This window comes from Crinia signifera, chromosome 6, assembly GCF_055691185.1.
Source record: "Crinia signifera chromosome 6, ASM5569118v1, whole genome shotgun sequence".
NCBI lineage: Eukaryota > Metazoa > Chordata > Amphibia > Anura > Myobatrachidae > Crinia > Crinia signifera.
The window spans coordinates 64,855,002-64,869,858 of NC_139222.1; the positions used below are offsets into that span (position 1 = coordinate 64,855,002).

Here is a 14,857-nt window from a genome sequence, read left to right on the forward strand (position 1 = left end):
CTACTCCCCAGCAGTTATAGCACTCAGTAACTAACTCCCCTCTTTTTTCATTAATATCAGCACAACCACCATAAATTTAACATAGATATATATAATAATTTTTCTTCAGTGACAGTGTGACTCATGTGCTGCGCCTGCTGAGCCACCTCCCTTTGCAGCCCAACAGGCTATTTGTGATCAGATACCAACCCCAATATATTGCCACCATACCCCACTGGTCTGCCCAAACCCTCCCCGAACTTGGAAGCCAAGCAGTGGAGGGCCAGGACAGTACTCAGGTGGGAGACCCCTGGGGAAGCCCAGGTGTGGCAATATTAAAATTAGGGGTATAAGCCGCCGTATTAAACAAACGCCTGTAACATGACTGCCAGAGAGAGTGTCTATTAAAGAAGTTATTAACATATATAGAGGCTGTGACATCTTTTTTCTTTTTCCCCATACCATCAATACTAGGTGTATTACTTTATGCTATTAAGCACAATACTGTTCATACCTAGGGGAATCGAATCATTTCACTGCCTATAATCATTGGTAATCATACCTCTGATAACATCAGTGCTTGAATGACAAATTAAATGTGTGACTAAATTACTAATTTCCCTGGAACCAAACCAGTCCAAGGATCACACTACATTTTAATATCTAAACATCAAACTACTTTTGTGCCATTTATTTTAAATAAAGTCTAAATAAAAGCTATGTTTTAATAATATCATACTACATCTTTAACAAATGAGTGCGCCCAAAAAGCGTTTTTTTCTTTCTTTTGTCGGACTCTCTTTCTGACGAAAAAAAACCCCAGTGTTCACCATTGATTCTAAACGCTGGGCGCACCGCCAACCAAGTAACTACCAGAATTTGTCAAGTATAGTAGTTCATTAAGTTGGTATCAAAATCACTACACAGATTACAAGTCTGTGCGGATCTTCAACCCCTTTCTTACCTACTAGAATTTCCTGAGGCCTTTCTCAGCTCCAAGATCCAGCACGACACTTTGGTATTGGCACCATATACAGACTTTACTCATACATATAATTTTTGCTTTTGCTCTCTCTCAACTTCTCTACTCAGTCCTCGTCAACCCAAAATTACTCAATGTCAACATTTAGTCTGAGAAATGAACTAGCATCCAAAAGAAGGACTGACAACTTGGATAATATCTTCCCTACTACCGTCAATGAGAACGTGCCAGATTCCAACTGGAATGATGATATCACCAGACTAAAGTTTACATTACAAAAGCAAATTAGAACAAATTGGGATCTAACAAGCCTAGAAAACTATTGCAAATTAAAAATTACCCCACGAGGTCTTAGACCAAGGACCTTTCCAGCGTTTGAGTTATGCACCGAAAACCTCAAAAAAGAGTGGGAAAATAGCCTTTTGAAGTGTTCCCAGGAATTGATGGGAATCCTAATTCAACATAATCACCTTGTACTAGAGTCCATCTCTAAAGAAGTTGAAGCATTAGGTAAGAAATTGGAACCGTGGGAGACGAATACTTCCTTCCAACTCCACTTTGAAAAAAACAAAAAAGACCTAGAGGAGTATGAAAAAGTAATAATTGAAAGGAAGAGAAATAAATTCCATCGTGACCAAACTGACTTCCACACAGGACGAGTCTTCCGCTGGACTAAGCGAAATCAACGCAGGGATCTGAACCGACACCAGCATCTGAGACAGACTACTCTAGCACGGATGAGTTAAGTGAGGACAGCCACCAAAGGGAGGATCCCATACCCAGAAGACCGACCAACCATTTCTACCACTCACAATCAATCGGAGCAACTCAATCCATACCGGAACCTTTTTTAGAGTACAGCAGAGGCCGAGGCCCCAAACAAAACGAAAGACCAGACGCAGCAAAAAGAAGAGGAAGAAGAAACGCATCACGATGGGGGCCGCATATACCGAACCGATATCCCCTGAGGGGCACGGAGACGCAAGAACAGACATATCACAACTTCAGATAATTAACTTATCTTAACATACTTTAACAGCAATACAAGAACAAGTTCTCCAGAAAGGTTTAACTTTCTGCCCCACATCCTCTTTCGACAGGTTCCAATGGGAAACCAATTTGCAATTATTTAGTAGGAAATTACTACTCACCAAATTTCATGCCAAAAAAGACGACAATATCCTCCACAACACCGCATGGACCAATCAAGAATTGGAAGCCCTACAAGCTTTGGAGGAACTTGGTGACACTACCACCCAGGAACCTGAGAAAAGACCGGCATGCAAGAAAAGATCAACCTTCTTCCCCCCACCAAACATCTGCCCTGAGGTACAAGTTTTTACCAAGATGGTCGCCCAGGACTTTGATAAACTGTACAAAAAAAGGAAACATCATGTATATATTGGTAATACCAATAAAAAGGAAAGGAAAGCAATTAAAGAACTAAGAGAATGGAAGGATGTCCAAATCAAGCCCTCGGACAAGGGGGGCAATATAGTTATATGGCCCCACTCTCTATACTTACAGGAAGCCAACAGACAGTTGGATGATGCCACCTGCTACACTAAGACCATGTTCAATCCTACATCAAATTTCCAAATTGCATATAATCGGCTCATTGATGGTGCATTAAAGGATGATGTCATTACCAAAAATGAACATCAATTCCTACAAACCCCTAACCCACGCGTAGCAACTTTTTATTTGCTACCAAAGGTTCACAAAAACCTACATGAACCTCCCGGACGCCCAATTGTGTCAGGGAATGGAGCATTAATAGAGAAAGCATGTGTCTTTTTAGACACACATCTCAGACAACATGTCACATCTTTGCCCTCCTACACACAGGACACTGCAGACGTTTTGAAAAAACTACATGATGTCTACCTGGATGAGGAAGAAATACTTGTCAGCATGGACGTTGAAGCACTTTACACCTGCATCAGCCATGACCTGGGTATTAAGGCAGTAAAATATTTCCTTGAAATGGACAACATCGGTGACTTTCAGCTGTTTCTACTGGACCTACTAAATTTTGTCCTGCACAAGAATTACTTTATATTCAATAACCGATACTACATCCAAGGGAGGGGGACGGCAATGGGGGCGGCTTGTGCCCCCACGTACGCCAACCTCTTCCTTGGATGGTGGGAGCGAGAGGTGGTATTCAGCGAATCAAACCAGATCTATGATAACTGCATCACAACATGGATGCGTTACATAGATGACATCTTTATGATATGGAGAGGTACCGAACAACAACTGAAAGAATTTGTCAACCATTTGAACACCAATACTTTAAACCTCAAGCTGACATATACCCAGGACCGTTCCAGCATTTCGTTTTTGGACCTAAAAATTTACAGAGGCGCTCATAACATGATAGAAACAGAACTGTTCCGCAAGACAACGGCTACCAACAGCCTTCTCCATCAGTCAAGCGCGCATTTCCCGCCCACTGTGAACAACATCCCAAAAGGAGAGTTCTTAAGATTACGCAGGAACTGCTCAAATGATGAAACCTTTAAATCCAACTGTAAAGACCTCACCAAGAGGTTAAAGGATAGAGGATATTCTAATAGGTCAATTAAGAAAGCAGAAAGAACCGTTACCCTGACAGACCGATCCAAAATGCTATTCCAAGACAAGGGATCCTCAGCCAAATCCATGGACAATACCATCAGGTTCGTGGGCAACTACTGCTCAGAATGGAAAGAAATCAAGAACATCATACAAAACCACTGGCCCATAATTCTCAGTGACAGCGATCTGGCCGCAAAGGTGAAACCACAAGTAGACATGAGCTGGAGGCGTGCCCCAAATCTAAAAGATCAATTAGTGCACAGCCACTTCACTAATACTACGACCAAAGCTCCACTCCTCAAGGGTACCCATCCCTGTGGAAGCTGTAAAATCTGCCCCCATGTCAACAAAACACTTACAATAAATGATAAATATGACAATACCATCACAATTAAAGACTTCTTCAACTGCAAGAGCAAAAATATCATTTATTGTATAACATGTGAGTGCAATATGAAGTATGTGGGACTAACTACAAGGATGCTCAAGCAGCGAGCCTTAGAACATCTTGGCAACATCCGCAATGCTCCATCAGACATCATTAAAATGAAAAAACTGACCACGGTCGCCAGGCATTTCTTAAAAAAACATGAAGGAAAACCAGCCGGTTTCCAGATACGTGGCTTGGAACAGATCCATTTAGGATTAAGGGGAGGAGACTTGAACCAAATACTCCTTCAAAAGGAAAGTAAATGGATTTTCAGTTTGGGATCTTTGGCCCCTGACGGCCTTAATGAGGACATTAAATATGGATCATTTCTGAAGTAAAATCACCAACATGCATACTCCTTGATTTACAATCAAACAGTGGGTAACTCCCACTTACCAACCAATCTCCGATAACCAATCTCACCTATTGTCCCCACACACTCACACCGGGTCATCCTCTCCTACACACCCAATGATTGGGCACTATATACTGTGTGATCTCACATTGAATACTGGAATCTGCACCAGCATCACCTAATCCATCATGACCCCCACAACCATATACCTCACATGTTATTATTAACCCAATAGATCTCACCATGCAACCGTCACTTTGGGGTGTATATTCCCCCAATAGCACGTCACCATGTCACAATTTTTTGCTTGATTTTCTTGTCACTTTTGGCACCAATCAGTTATCACCATTACCCCCAAAAAAACATCCCCCGAATAGGTAATTTTCAGACCCACGATAATTCATGAGGTCTCACCAATAACTTATTTTAACCTATTTCATTAGTATATACATGTATTCACTACTTATGACTAACATCACTATAGAATATTATTCACTCCCCAATCTTCAGCACATCACTATCCAGTTCACAATACCCCGAGGATAATTATTCCTCACAAGCCAACCTTTCAAAATAATAAAAATTTAGAGTGAAAGAATGTCCGATACGAACACACCAGCCGATATAATCCTAATACATATGCATTCTGCATATACTAGCCAGTTATACCATGCAACCTAATATATATGCGTCTTATATATGCATCTATAACAAAAACCTTCAACCAATGTACCCAGGAGAGGATTCCTCATAAGCCAGTCATTCCTTACAAGCCAATCTCTCAAAATAATAAAAATGCTGAGTGACAGAAAGAATGCCAGATACGAACATACCAGCCGATATCATCTTAATATATATGCGTTTTGCATATACTAGCCAATTATACCATGCAACCTAATATATATGCGTCTTATAACAAAAACTTTTAACCAATGTATCCAGGAGAGGAACAAATATCCCCTGAATTAAACCAATACAGCCCCATTCAAGACTTGATTGGTCAAAAAGGCTGTCCATCAAAATGAGAGAGAATAAAGCAAGGGCATTTGCCCTCATCCAAAATGGCACTGCAGGAAGAAGCCCTATAGGCGAAACACGTGTCCACAGCCCCGATGTCCAGCCTCTCACCTCTCTGACCGTCAACCCAATACCGGCAGCAACTCTCAGCGTCCACACGCCGCCGCTGACACACTCCCCAGGGAGCTCCGGCTCAGACAGCGAGAGATCAGGTATCCAGACTTCCACGCGCCCAGCTCCGGCGCAGAGTATCCGGCCGGTCTCTGCTCACAACTTCGCCGCCAGCCAGCGCGACCACCCAGGATCCCTATCTCCGTCAAGCCGCTAACTCAGGCAGCGGCATCAGGTCAGATAAGCGCACCGCTACTGCAGCAAGCAGTCGGTTAGCGCTCCCTGTACTGTCAGCTATACCGGTCCAAATTGTGATCATCTCCCCTTGGAGATGTGCTCGCTATACCTGTCCAAATTGTGATCATCTCCCCTTGGAGATGTGCTTTACCAATTATTCATGAGCCCCCTTTTTCTTGACTAAACTGGGTTTGTACTATCTGTAACCCCAATCAGACTGCGATCAGCAATCCTCATATCGTGCACAGAGTGTCTGTCATCACATCTTGTACATCGCTACAAAAAGCAACTTGCAATTGTTATAGATGAGTGATCAGACACAGTTACCTTGTTACCTTGTATCCCATGGAGATCTAATGTATCCAGTGAAATACAGGAATTGATTAATGTCTGCTTGACGCTACTATCTCTCATCAGCTGCTTAAATACTTGGTGACAACCTAATTGTTAATTACTAATTGTGCCACCATTTCTGATGCTGACTGTCTCCTTCAGAAGAGTATTATTCAGTGATAACTTTGTTACTAATTAATTTCTGTGTAAACACACAATGTTGCTCTTTTCTGTTTTTTTCTACTCCCCAGCAGTTATAGCACTCAGTAACTAACTCCCCTCTTTTTTCATTAATATCAGCACAACCACCATAAATTTAACATAGATATATATAATAATTTTTCTTCAGTGACAGTGTGACTCATGTGCTGCGCCTGCTGAGCCACCTCCCTTTGCAGCCCAACAGGCTATTTGTGATCAGATACCAACCCCAATATATTGCCACCATACCCCACTGGTCTGCCCAAACCCTCCCCGAACTTGGAAGCCAAGCAGTGGAGGGCCAGGACAGTACTCAGGTGGGAGACCCCTGGGGAAGCCCAGGTGTGGCAATATTAAAATTAGGGGTATAAGCCGCCGTATTAAACAAACGCCTGTAACATGACTGCCAGAGAGAGTGTCTATTAAAGAAGTTATTAACATATATAGAGGCTGTGACATCTTTTTTCTTTTTCCCCATACCATCAATACTAGGTGTATTACCTTATGTATTACCATTGATTCTAAACGCTGGGCGCACCGCCAACCAAGTAACTACCAGAATTTGTCAAGTATAGTAGTTCATTAAGTTGGTATCAAAATCACTACACAGATTACAAGTCTGTGCGGATCTTCAACCCCTTTCTTACTCTCTTTGAGGGCCTCCATCTCTTCATGGAGTCTGGAGTGTTCTTTATCCAGACGGGATTGGGAGCGACATAAGTCGTCCGTTTTAGATTCTAAAGCGTCAGTTCTGTTGCCCAGAGCTGTCAGGTCGGACCTGAACTCCGAGACTGCCTTGGCTAGCTCCTGTTTGAAAGCACTTTGTACCCCTTCCAGGAGTCCGTTCATAACTGCTTGAATGTGGGGGTCTATAGTCGTTTCTGCCGTTCCAGGTTGGGAAGGGGAGTCTGAGAGCTGCATGCTGCTTGAAGAACTCTTAGATTTGGAGCCAAAGAAGTTTCCGGATGGCTGGGGAGTTTTCTTGTGTCTCTGAGACATAATAAACAAGACCGGTCGTGGCCTAGATCAGCGACCAAAGTGTAAACGTAGTATTTGTGGAGTGGAAATGGCTGAGGTGATCGGTAGTGGAGGATAGCTTCGGTCCCCGCAGGTTACAAAGTTTACTCAGGTGAGCATATTGGTGATTGTCCTGACCTCCAGGGAGGAGGTTGAACTATTTAGAGTAGGGAGTCTCTCCCCTCTGAGCCCAGGGACCGGCCCTTGAGCTGATATTTCGCCGCCAATTGCACCAGGGGGAGCAAATAAACGGTCTTGCACGGCTATCAGGGGGGTGGGAGGGTTGTTATAATGAGAGGGTCAAGCCGAGGCTAGAGCTGGAGCCAGGGGCTTCTGTAATGGTGGTGGACCAGACGGAGGGAGTGTGGGGTCGCTGGGTGCAGATTGAGTCTCACGTGGCCCCAGGAGTCGGTCACCGATTTGAATGAGAGGTCCTCACACCAGTCCCCAGAGGGGAGGAAGCAGTCCCCGACACTCAAGCTGGGGCACCTGGTGACGTCTCAAGTCCCAGGGTCAGTTCTCTGCCCGGGAGTCAGCGAGGGCTGTTAGGGAAGGTGTCTGCTGGGTTCGGGGCACTCCTGAGCCACGGGGCACCCACAGATCTTAGTCAGCTAAAATTCCTGTGCCCGGGGTCTCTCCAACTGTGTCCCCGCAGTCTATCAGGCCTCTAAACGTGTAGCCGGGCCCACCAGGGGAGGGAGGGGAAAGGAAGGGCAGCAGGGGTTTTCACTTTGACCTTATGTGAGGTGAGTGCCCATGGGAGAGTCTGATGCTTGTCTCCGGTGGTCCGGGACTAACCTGCTTGGTGCCTGCCTCTCCCCGGAGATATCCAAGATGGCGGCCGCCCGATGATCGGAGCGTCCGCCTGAGCTGCTGGGTCTACTCTGGTCCTGCCGTTGGGGACCAGCGGCTCCCCGACGCGGAGGGGTCTCCGGGCTGCTGGGTGTCCCGCCGAATGAAGCGGGTGGATCGCGGCGCCGCTCCGAGCGGCCTCCTGGTCCGTTCCGGCCGGCCGCGTCTAAAATCGAGGCCCCGGCTTCACTGGATTGGGTAGGCCGCAACCCGCGAGAGCGCACGGAGCACTCCCCGGCTCCGCAGCTGCTACCCGATCGTAGCTGGAGGGTGGTGGGGACGGCTGGGGGTGAGGGAGAGGGTCCTGGGGTAGAGGGGATAGGGTAAAGAAGGCTTCAAAGGAAAGCAGAACGGGAGCTCAGGCTGGATGCGTCTGCTCTCCTCCACAGCGTAGCCACGCCCTATTCAAATGTATTTTTATAGTATTATTTTATTTTATTTTATGTTATAATACACGAGAAGAGAAAACATAGTAAAATTATAATGAAAATGTTCGAGAAGAGAGAGCATTGTGAAATTATAAAAATGTAATTATGTTAGAAATAAATTTGTTAGCGAGATAGGGAGAATGATTGGACAATATTGTCTCAAAAATATCTATATATATAGTACTAGACTATATTACTTTTTTTATTATTGTTTTATTTTATAGAACCAGTGTATATTTATTTATTTGTAAGGAAAGATTTTTATTATTATTCTATCGAGAAAAAGATCTTATAGGATTAGCATATGAAGTTTGTGCTGGTTATAGCCAAGATCTGAATTTCTTTGATAATTCTTATCAGAAGTCGACACCCATTTGACATCTTCACAGTTTCACTTCTGTGTCGATACTCCTGTAGTAAATTATTTTTCAGTGTCCTATACCCAAAACATTTAGTTGTCCAATAATTCTTATCTTATAAGTGAATTTTCTTTAAAGGTGAATCTATCAAGGGGGCGGGGCAAGTGGGGTCTGCAAACCCGGGATGTCACAATTGATGCGCATGCCGGGTAGATCCCTGTCGCTCCGCCCCGTGAGAGGTCCATAAGTCAACTATTGTATTGTATTTTGATATTATTATTATTATTTGGGGGAATTTATTTAATCTAGACAGGTGAAGTCGAGGGCCCTTATAAGATAAGAATTATTGGACAACTAAATGTTTTGGGTATAGGACACTGAAAAATAATTTACTACAGGAGTATCGACACAGAAGTGAAACTGTGAAGATGTCAAATGGGTGTCGACTTCTGATAAGAATTATCAAAGAAATTCAGATCTTGGCTATAACCAGCACAAACTTCATATGCTAATCCTATAAGATCTTTTTCTCGATAGAATAATAATAAAAATCTTTCCTTACCAATAAATAAATATACACTGGTTCTATAAAATAAAACAATAATAAAAAAAGTAATATAGTCTAGTACAGGGGTGGCCGAACGGTCAGAGGTAAAGAGCCGAAAAATATCGGTAGTCAAACTAAAGAGCCGAAGGCACATGCGCCAAAAAAGGGGCGTGGTCTATTTTGACCCCTTGGGTGGGTGTGATACAAATATGCCTCCAATAGTGCAGTGCCATATATACATATGCCCCCAATAGTGCTAGATACACATTTGCCCCCACGGTGCCAAGTATGCGCCACACGGTGCCGGGTATGCCCCCACAGTGCCAAAAAGCTGGTATGCCCCCACAGTGCCACAAACTGCTATGCCCCCACAGTGCCACAAACTGCTATGCCCCCATAGTGCAAATTTCCCAGCAGCAGCACTCACCGTTGTTGCTGCTGCTGCCGGGCGGGGAGAGGACAGTCTGGTGTCCCCCTGCAGTCCTGTCATGTCACTGATGGGAGGAGAGCACAGCACACCACGCATCTCCTTCCCCCTCACTTCCCTGTGACTGGGCCGCCCACCAATCAAAGCTCACTGGCTGGCTCCTGATTGGCTGCTGGCCCACGAGCTCTAATTGGCGGACGGCCCAGTCACAAGGATGCACAGTAAGGGGTGGGAGAGATGCGCGATACGCGCTCTCCTCCCCTCAGAAGGAGAAGGGATTCAGGGAACCGGCAGCAGGAGGGACTGGGACAGATGGTGGGCGGCGGGCAGCAGTGGGAGCAGGAGCCTCACTTTACAAGGGGGAGAGCCGCATGAGGCTCAAGAGCCACAGGTTGGCCACCACTGGTCTAGTACTATATATATATATATAGATATGTATGAGACAATATTGTCCAATCATTCTCCCTATCTCGCTAACAAATTTATTTCTAACATAATTACATTTTTATAATTTCACAATGCTCTCTCTTCTCGAACATTTTCATTATAATTTTACTATGTTTTCTCTTCTCGTGTATTATAACATAAAATAAAATAATACTATAAAAATACATTTGAATATATCTTCCCATTTCTTCTCTTTTTTAAATAAATATGTCTAATATAAGTACATTATTTATATACCGGCAGCCTTTCTCACCTATAATTGGTTCGGATGTTCTTTATCATGTATTAGTATATAAAGCATCCGACAAATACCTCTAATTGTGTTGAGAATGCTTAAGTGATACCATATTTTATAAATATTCTTGAAGCAGTCTTGATATAAACCGATGAAGGGATATAGACAAAATAACATGTATTGGTACCGATTCTACGTGGTATACTAAATAAATGCCGGGTCTGTGTATACCGCAAATAGATTTATTAATTAATATACACTCTACTCTGTTATGAATAATCTATAATTTATGTTTTGTAGATACTTATGAAATATACTAATCTATTGGACACACTGTGTAGAAAGTTAGATGAATTATGAGCAAAAGCTATTGGTTAAATTGTGCATTAAATGGCTTCAGTTCGCTGAGGTGAAACATTAAGTAATACAATTGATTGATTAATTAATTGGCCATTAAAAGCAAAGGCTTCCCTATAAATAAAGTTTGCCAAAGAACACTGGTATCCGTCTTGAAAAAGTTCCCACCTGACCTAGGGGACGAAACGCGTTGACGTCACTGCACACCTGAACTGGTGATCCACGATAGCAGACCTTAGCTTGTTTCTCAGGAGAAGTACATCCGCTCCACGCTGCCGGCAATTTAACCGCTTCACGCTGTCTGTGATTCCACTGAAGCGCAGATCCACCTGCCGGCTCACCGCTGACCCCGTGTTCCAGCTTCAGCTGAAGTGCAGCATATTCCCCCCGCTGCCGGCCATCAGCTGTTCCAACCAGCCGCTCTCCACGCTACAACAGGGGAGCAGGACTCCTACACTAAACAGAGAATCCGATCTATCACCTAAATCACTCCTTTACTGCTGCGGTCAGTGCGGTGAATCCGTACGTAACCGCATGCAGGCTACACCGGCCTAGTGTCGAGAGGAGTGTCAGGTACACCAGCAAGGGAGCAACTAATCTCCAAATACCTGGACCTGATCGCTGGAGGAAATCCCCCCCTCCCTTCATCTTCCCCTACAAAATCAGCACGAAGCAAGTGTTACTAGAAAGGGTGAGCATACCATCTATATCTGTGACTGCATCTCAATATTTGCAAATTCACATAATCGATATATTCTATACAACGAATTATATACGATCTGGATAAATTCCTTCCTGATATCAGTGCAATTGACTGCATCATTATATTGAAACAAGCTATTGTTAAAGGTCTGCCATTAACGGCACAAAATCATTTGTATCTATTTACTGGGATCCCAATTCATGAGATATTTTAACATTGTTTTTTATATTCTTGTTTTTATTTTTATTTCCACATCTAGGCATTAAATGTATGTATATGTATTGCTAATTTTCTATTTTCCTATATAAAATTTAAAAATATAACACAGTGTGTCCAGCATTGATTTTTATTCAGCCAATCAGTGTGTTACAACTAATTCTTTAAATCAGCAGCGCAATACACTTCAACCCACCCCAATTTTCTCTTGTTTGTGTGAGTCGAGACAGGCTCACAGAAGTGCATGCTGCAGCTGTATAAAATTTGAAAATATATAAAAGAATTTGTCTGAATACATTTTTAAAAGCACTGCTAAGCGCCAGGAAGTGCGTCTCAGGGTACTCCAATTTTGGGTCACCTTGATACACACCCACCCCACCTACTTTTGAAAACTAGTTTCAGGGAGATTATAGCTGGTAATAGAATTTTGCAAAGCGCCTCATTGAGGGGACGTGTCATGCTCCACCAAAAGGGCGTGTCTAGTTCCATATATGGAGATTGTGAATGTGGCACCTAGAAGCGTGGGTGTGTAATTTAAAATGACTTATATCCAAATGTAGATGAGCCCCAAAGCAGTTAGTAAGAGCTACTATACTTGGTAAAGTGCTGGGAAATGGATGACTCAATGTAAATGTATCTACAGTATCTCTCAGTGTAATGTGGGCTAGGAGAAATGAGGGAGATTGCTAGACTAGTGAGGGAGAGAGGGAGATTGCTGCTATTTCAGGGAGTCTCCTGCAGAATGCAGGGGGGGAGGTAACTGTGATGTAAGTGTAATGTGGGCTAGGTGAAATGACGGAGATTGCTAGACTAATGAGGGAGAGAGGGAGATTGCTGCTATTTCAGGGAGTCTCCTGCAGAATGCAGGATGGTAGGCAACTATGTGCAAAATATATACATCCAGAATATTCTAAAACATGTGACAAAAGGTACAATAATAGTGCTCTCATAGATAATAAATACCCAATAGCAATAAGATGACAGAATAAATAAATAAAAATCATGCAGCACATAATACTCCTATTGATGGTATGATATGTGACTGATAATCAGCAGGTTTCCAGATTGTGCTGGAGTTTCCCACTTCACATATATATGGCATTAATGTGTATGAGAACATCAAAAAAAGTATCCCTTTTAAATGGTTATTTTTTATGTTAAAATGCACTTACAATAATTGAGGGAAGAAAAAGCGTAAATGTGAACGTCCCACTGAGGCAAAGCCGCAAACTGGTGTCCTGGATGTCCAGTAAGAATATGGAAAAACATCGTGCAAGAATCCAGATCAAACAGTCTGCTCACCAGCCAATAAACCAGACGAAAGCATGCACTTTATATCTACACAACGCTGAGTCAATCTCCGTCTGAGACTTTGCCTAGTGAGCAGACCGTTTGATCCAGATTATTCCAGATTCTTGCAGGCTGGTTTTTCATACTCCAACTGTGGACATCCAGGACACCAGCCTCTTTTGCTGCTTTGCCTCAGTGGGACATTTAGATTTTACGATTTATTCCCTCATTTATTGTAAGAGCATTTTAACATTTAAAAGGTTACTTTGCACTATCCCATTTCTGGATGTTCTCCCACACAGTAATGCCATATTTATGTGAGGTGGGAGACTCGTTACAGTGCAATCTGGCGTAGGATCCTGCTGATTGTTATTCAAAAAGGTATTTACAGCCACAAATTGCACCAACAATTGGAGTATTATGTACTGTATGATCTTTATTGATTCTAAGTCAACTTATTGATAAAGGATATCTATGATTCTGCCATTCCTATGCATATTTTACCTTTTTGCAGCTGTACTCCCCAAACAGTGACCCCGCAGGCCCAGCACCTCCGCACAAGTGATGTGAGGGTGGGGTCCGGAGTATGCTGTTGCAGTCTGTGTGGAGGGGTGCAGTATACTGCCTTGTACATGGAGGGTTTGTGTGTGTGCGGGGTGTCTGGTGACGTGCTTTGAAAGCATGGGAGGTAACCCATCACATCGCAAGCAGCCACTGTAGAGAGACTTGTGGTTTTGGCACACACATTCTCCATTTAACTCCCCCAGGTTTAAGATGGCCAGCAATTATTTCAATCAGCAAAAGAAAAACTGATCATCATCAATAGTTAAGAACATTGATGTCATCCATTGCATAACATGCTACCATTGTTGGCTGCTAACACTATTGCCATTGATAGCAAACATTGATAATGCTTGTGCCGATGGCCATTCCTACTAGGGATGGCCATTGTCCAACAATGATTCTGTATCAATGTCTATGACCAATGCTGAACACTTACCATTGATGGGGAGAACCAGAAGGTTTCCCCCAAAGTTATTGAATAATTTTTTATTTTTTCACCACCTCAGCTCCTCTCGCCCCTTTAAACCCATCACCCCACTCCTTTGTTTTACCCCCTCTTGCTCCCCATCTCCTCACTTCCTTTCGATCCCCATGGAGTCACCGCCACCCCCTCACCTGTTGCCTTATCACCTTTCGCCGCCCGTTTCTTCACCCCTTCTTGCCGCCCAACCCTGTCTATTCCTTTTTTTTCTTTCTTCTAGTCCATTTCTCTCCCATGCTCTCCCCCAACCCACGCTGTCACCCTCTCAGCTGCTTTCTCCACTCTTTTTCTATCCCCTGCTTTTTTAGCTCTCTCTCTCAACACCAAGTCTCTACTCTTGCATTTCCCCTCTTCTCTCTCACAGTCTCCCTTGCTCTTTCATACCCCCTCACTGGTGCTGTTTCTTGCACACTCTCTATGGGCCTTATTCTGGTTCGTGCGGCTGGGCCGTACGCGTACGTTCCGGGGTTTTTTTTGGATCTGCGCATGCGTACCATCTCCAATGCGCAGGCGCGACCACTCCACAACGCTCACGGACGGGTCTTTCCGTGCGAAAAAACCTGTACGCGAGAGTGCGGTCATTGTGGGCGGCATAGGGGCGTGTTGAGGGGAGCGGCCGGAATAATGAGGGAAACTGGGCGTAAACATGGGCGTACACGGGGGTGTGCACAAAAAATGTACGGTGCTACTACCGCTCGATCGGCAA

The 14,857-nt window shown here is 43.8% G+C and overlaps 1 long non-coding RNA gene and 2 pseudogenes across 1 annotated transcript in view; 2 read left to right on the forward strand and 1 right to left on the reverse strand.

The window, feature by feature from the left end:
* LOC146006958 (uncharacterized) overlaps positions 1 to 14,857 on the reverse strand; it is a 50,039-nt gene that overhangs the window by 21,021 nt on the left and 14,161 nt on the right. The window lies entirely within an intron of this gene.
* On the forward strand, positions 197 to 315 carry LOC146011625 (5S ribosomal RNA; annotated as a pseudogene).
* LOC146011626 (5S ribosomal RNA) lies at positions 6,464 to 6,582 on the forward strand (annotated as a pseudogene).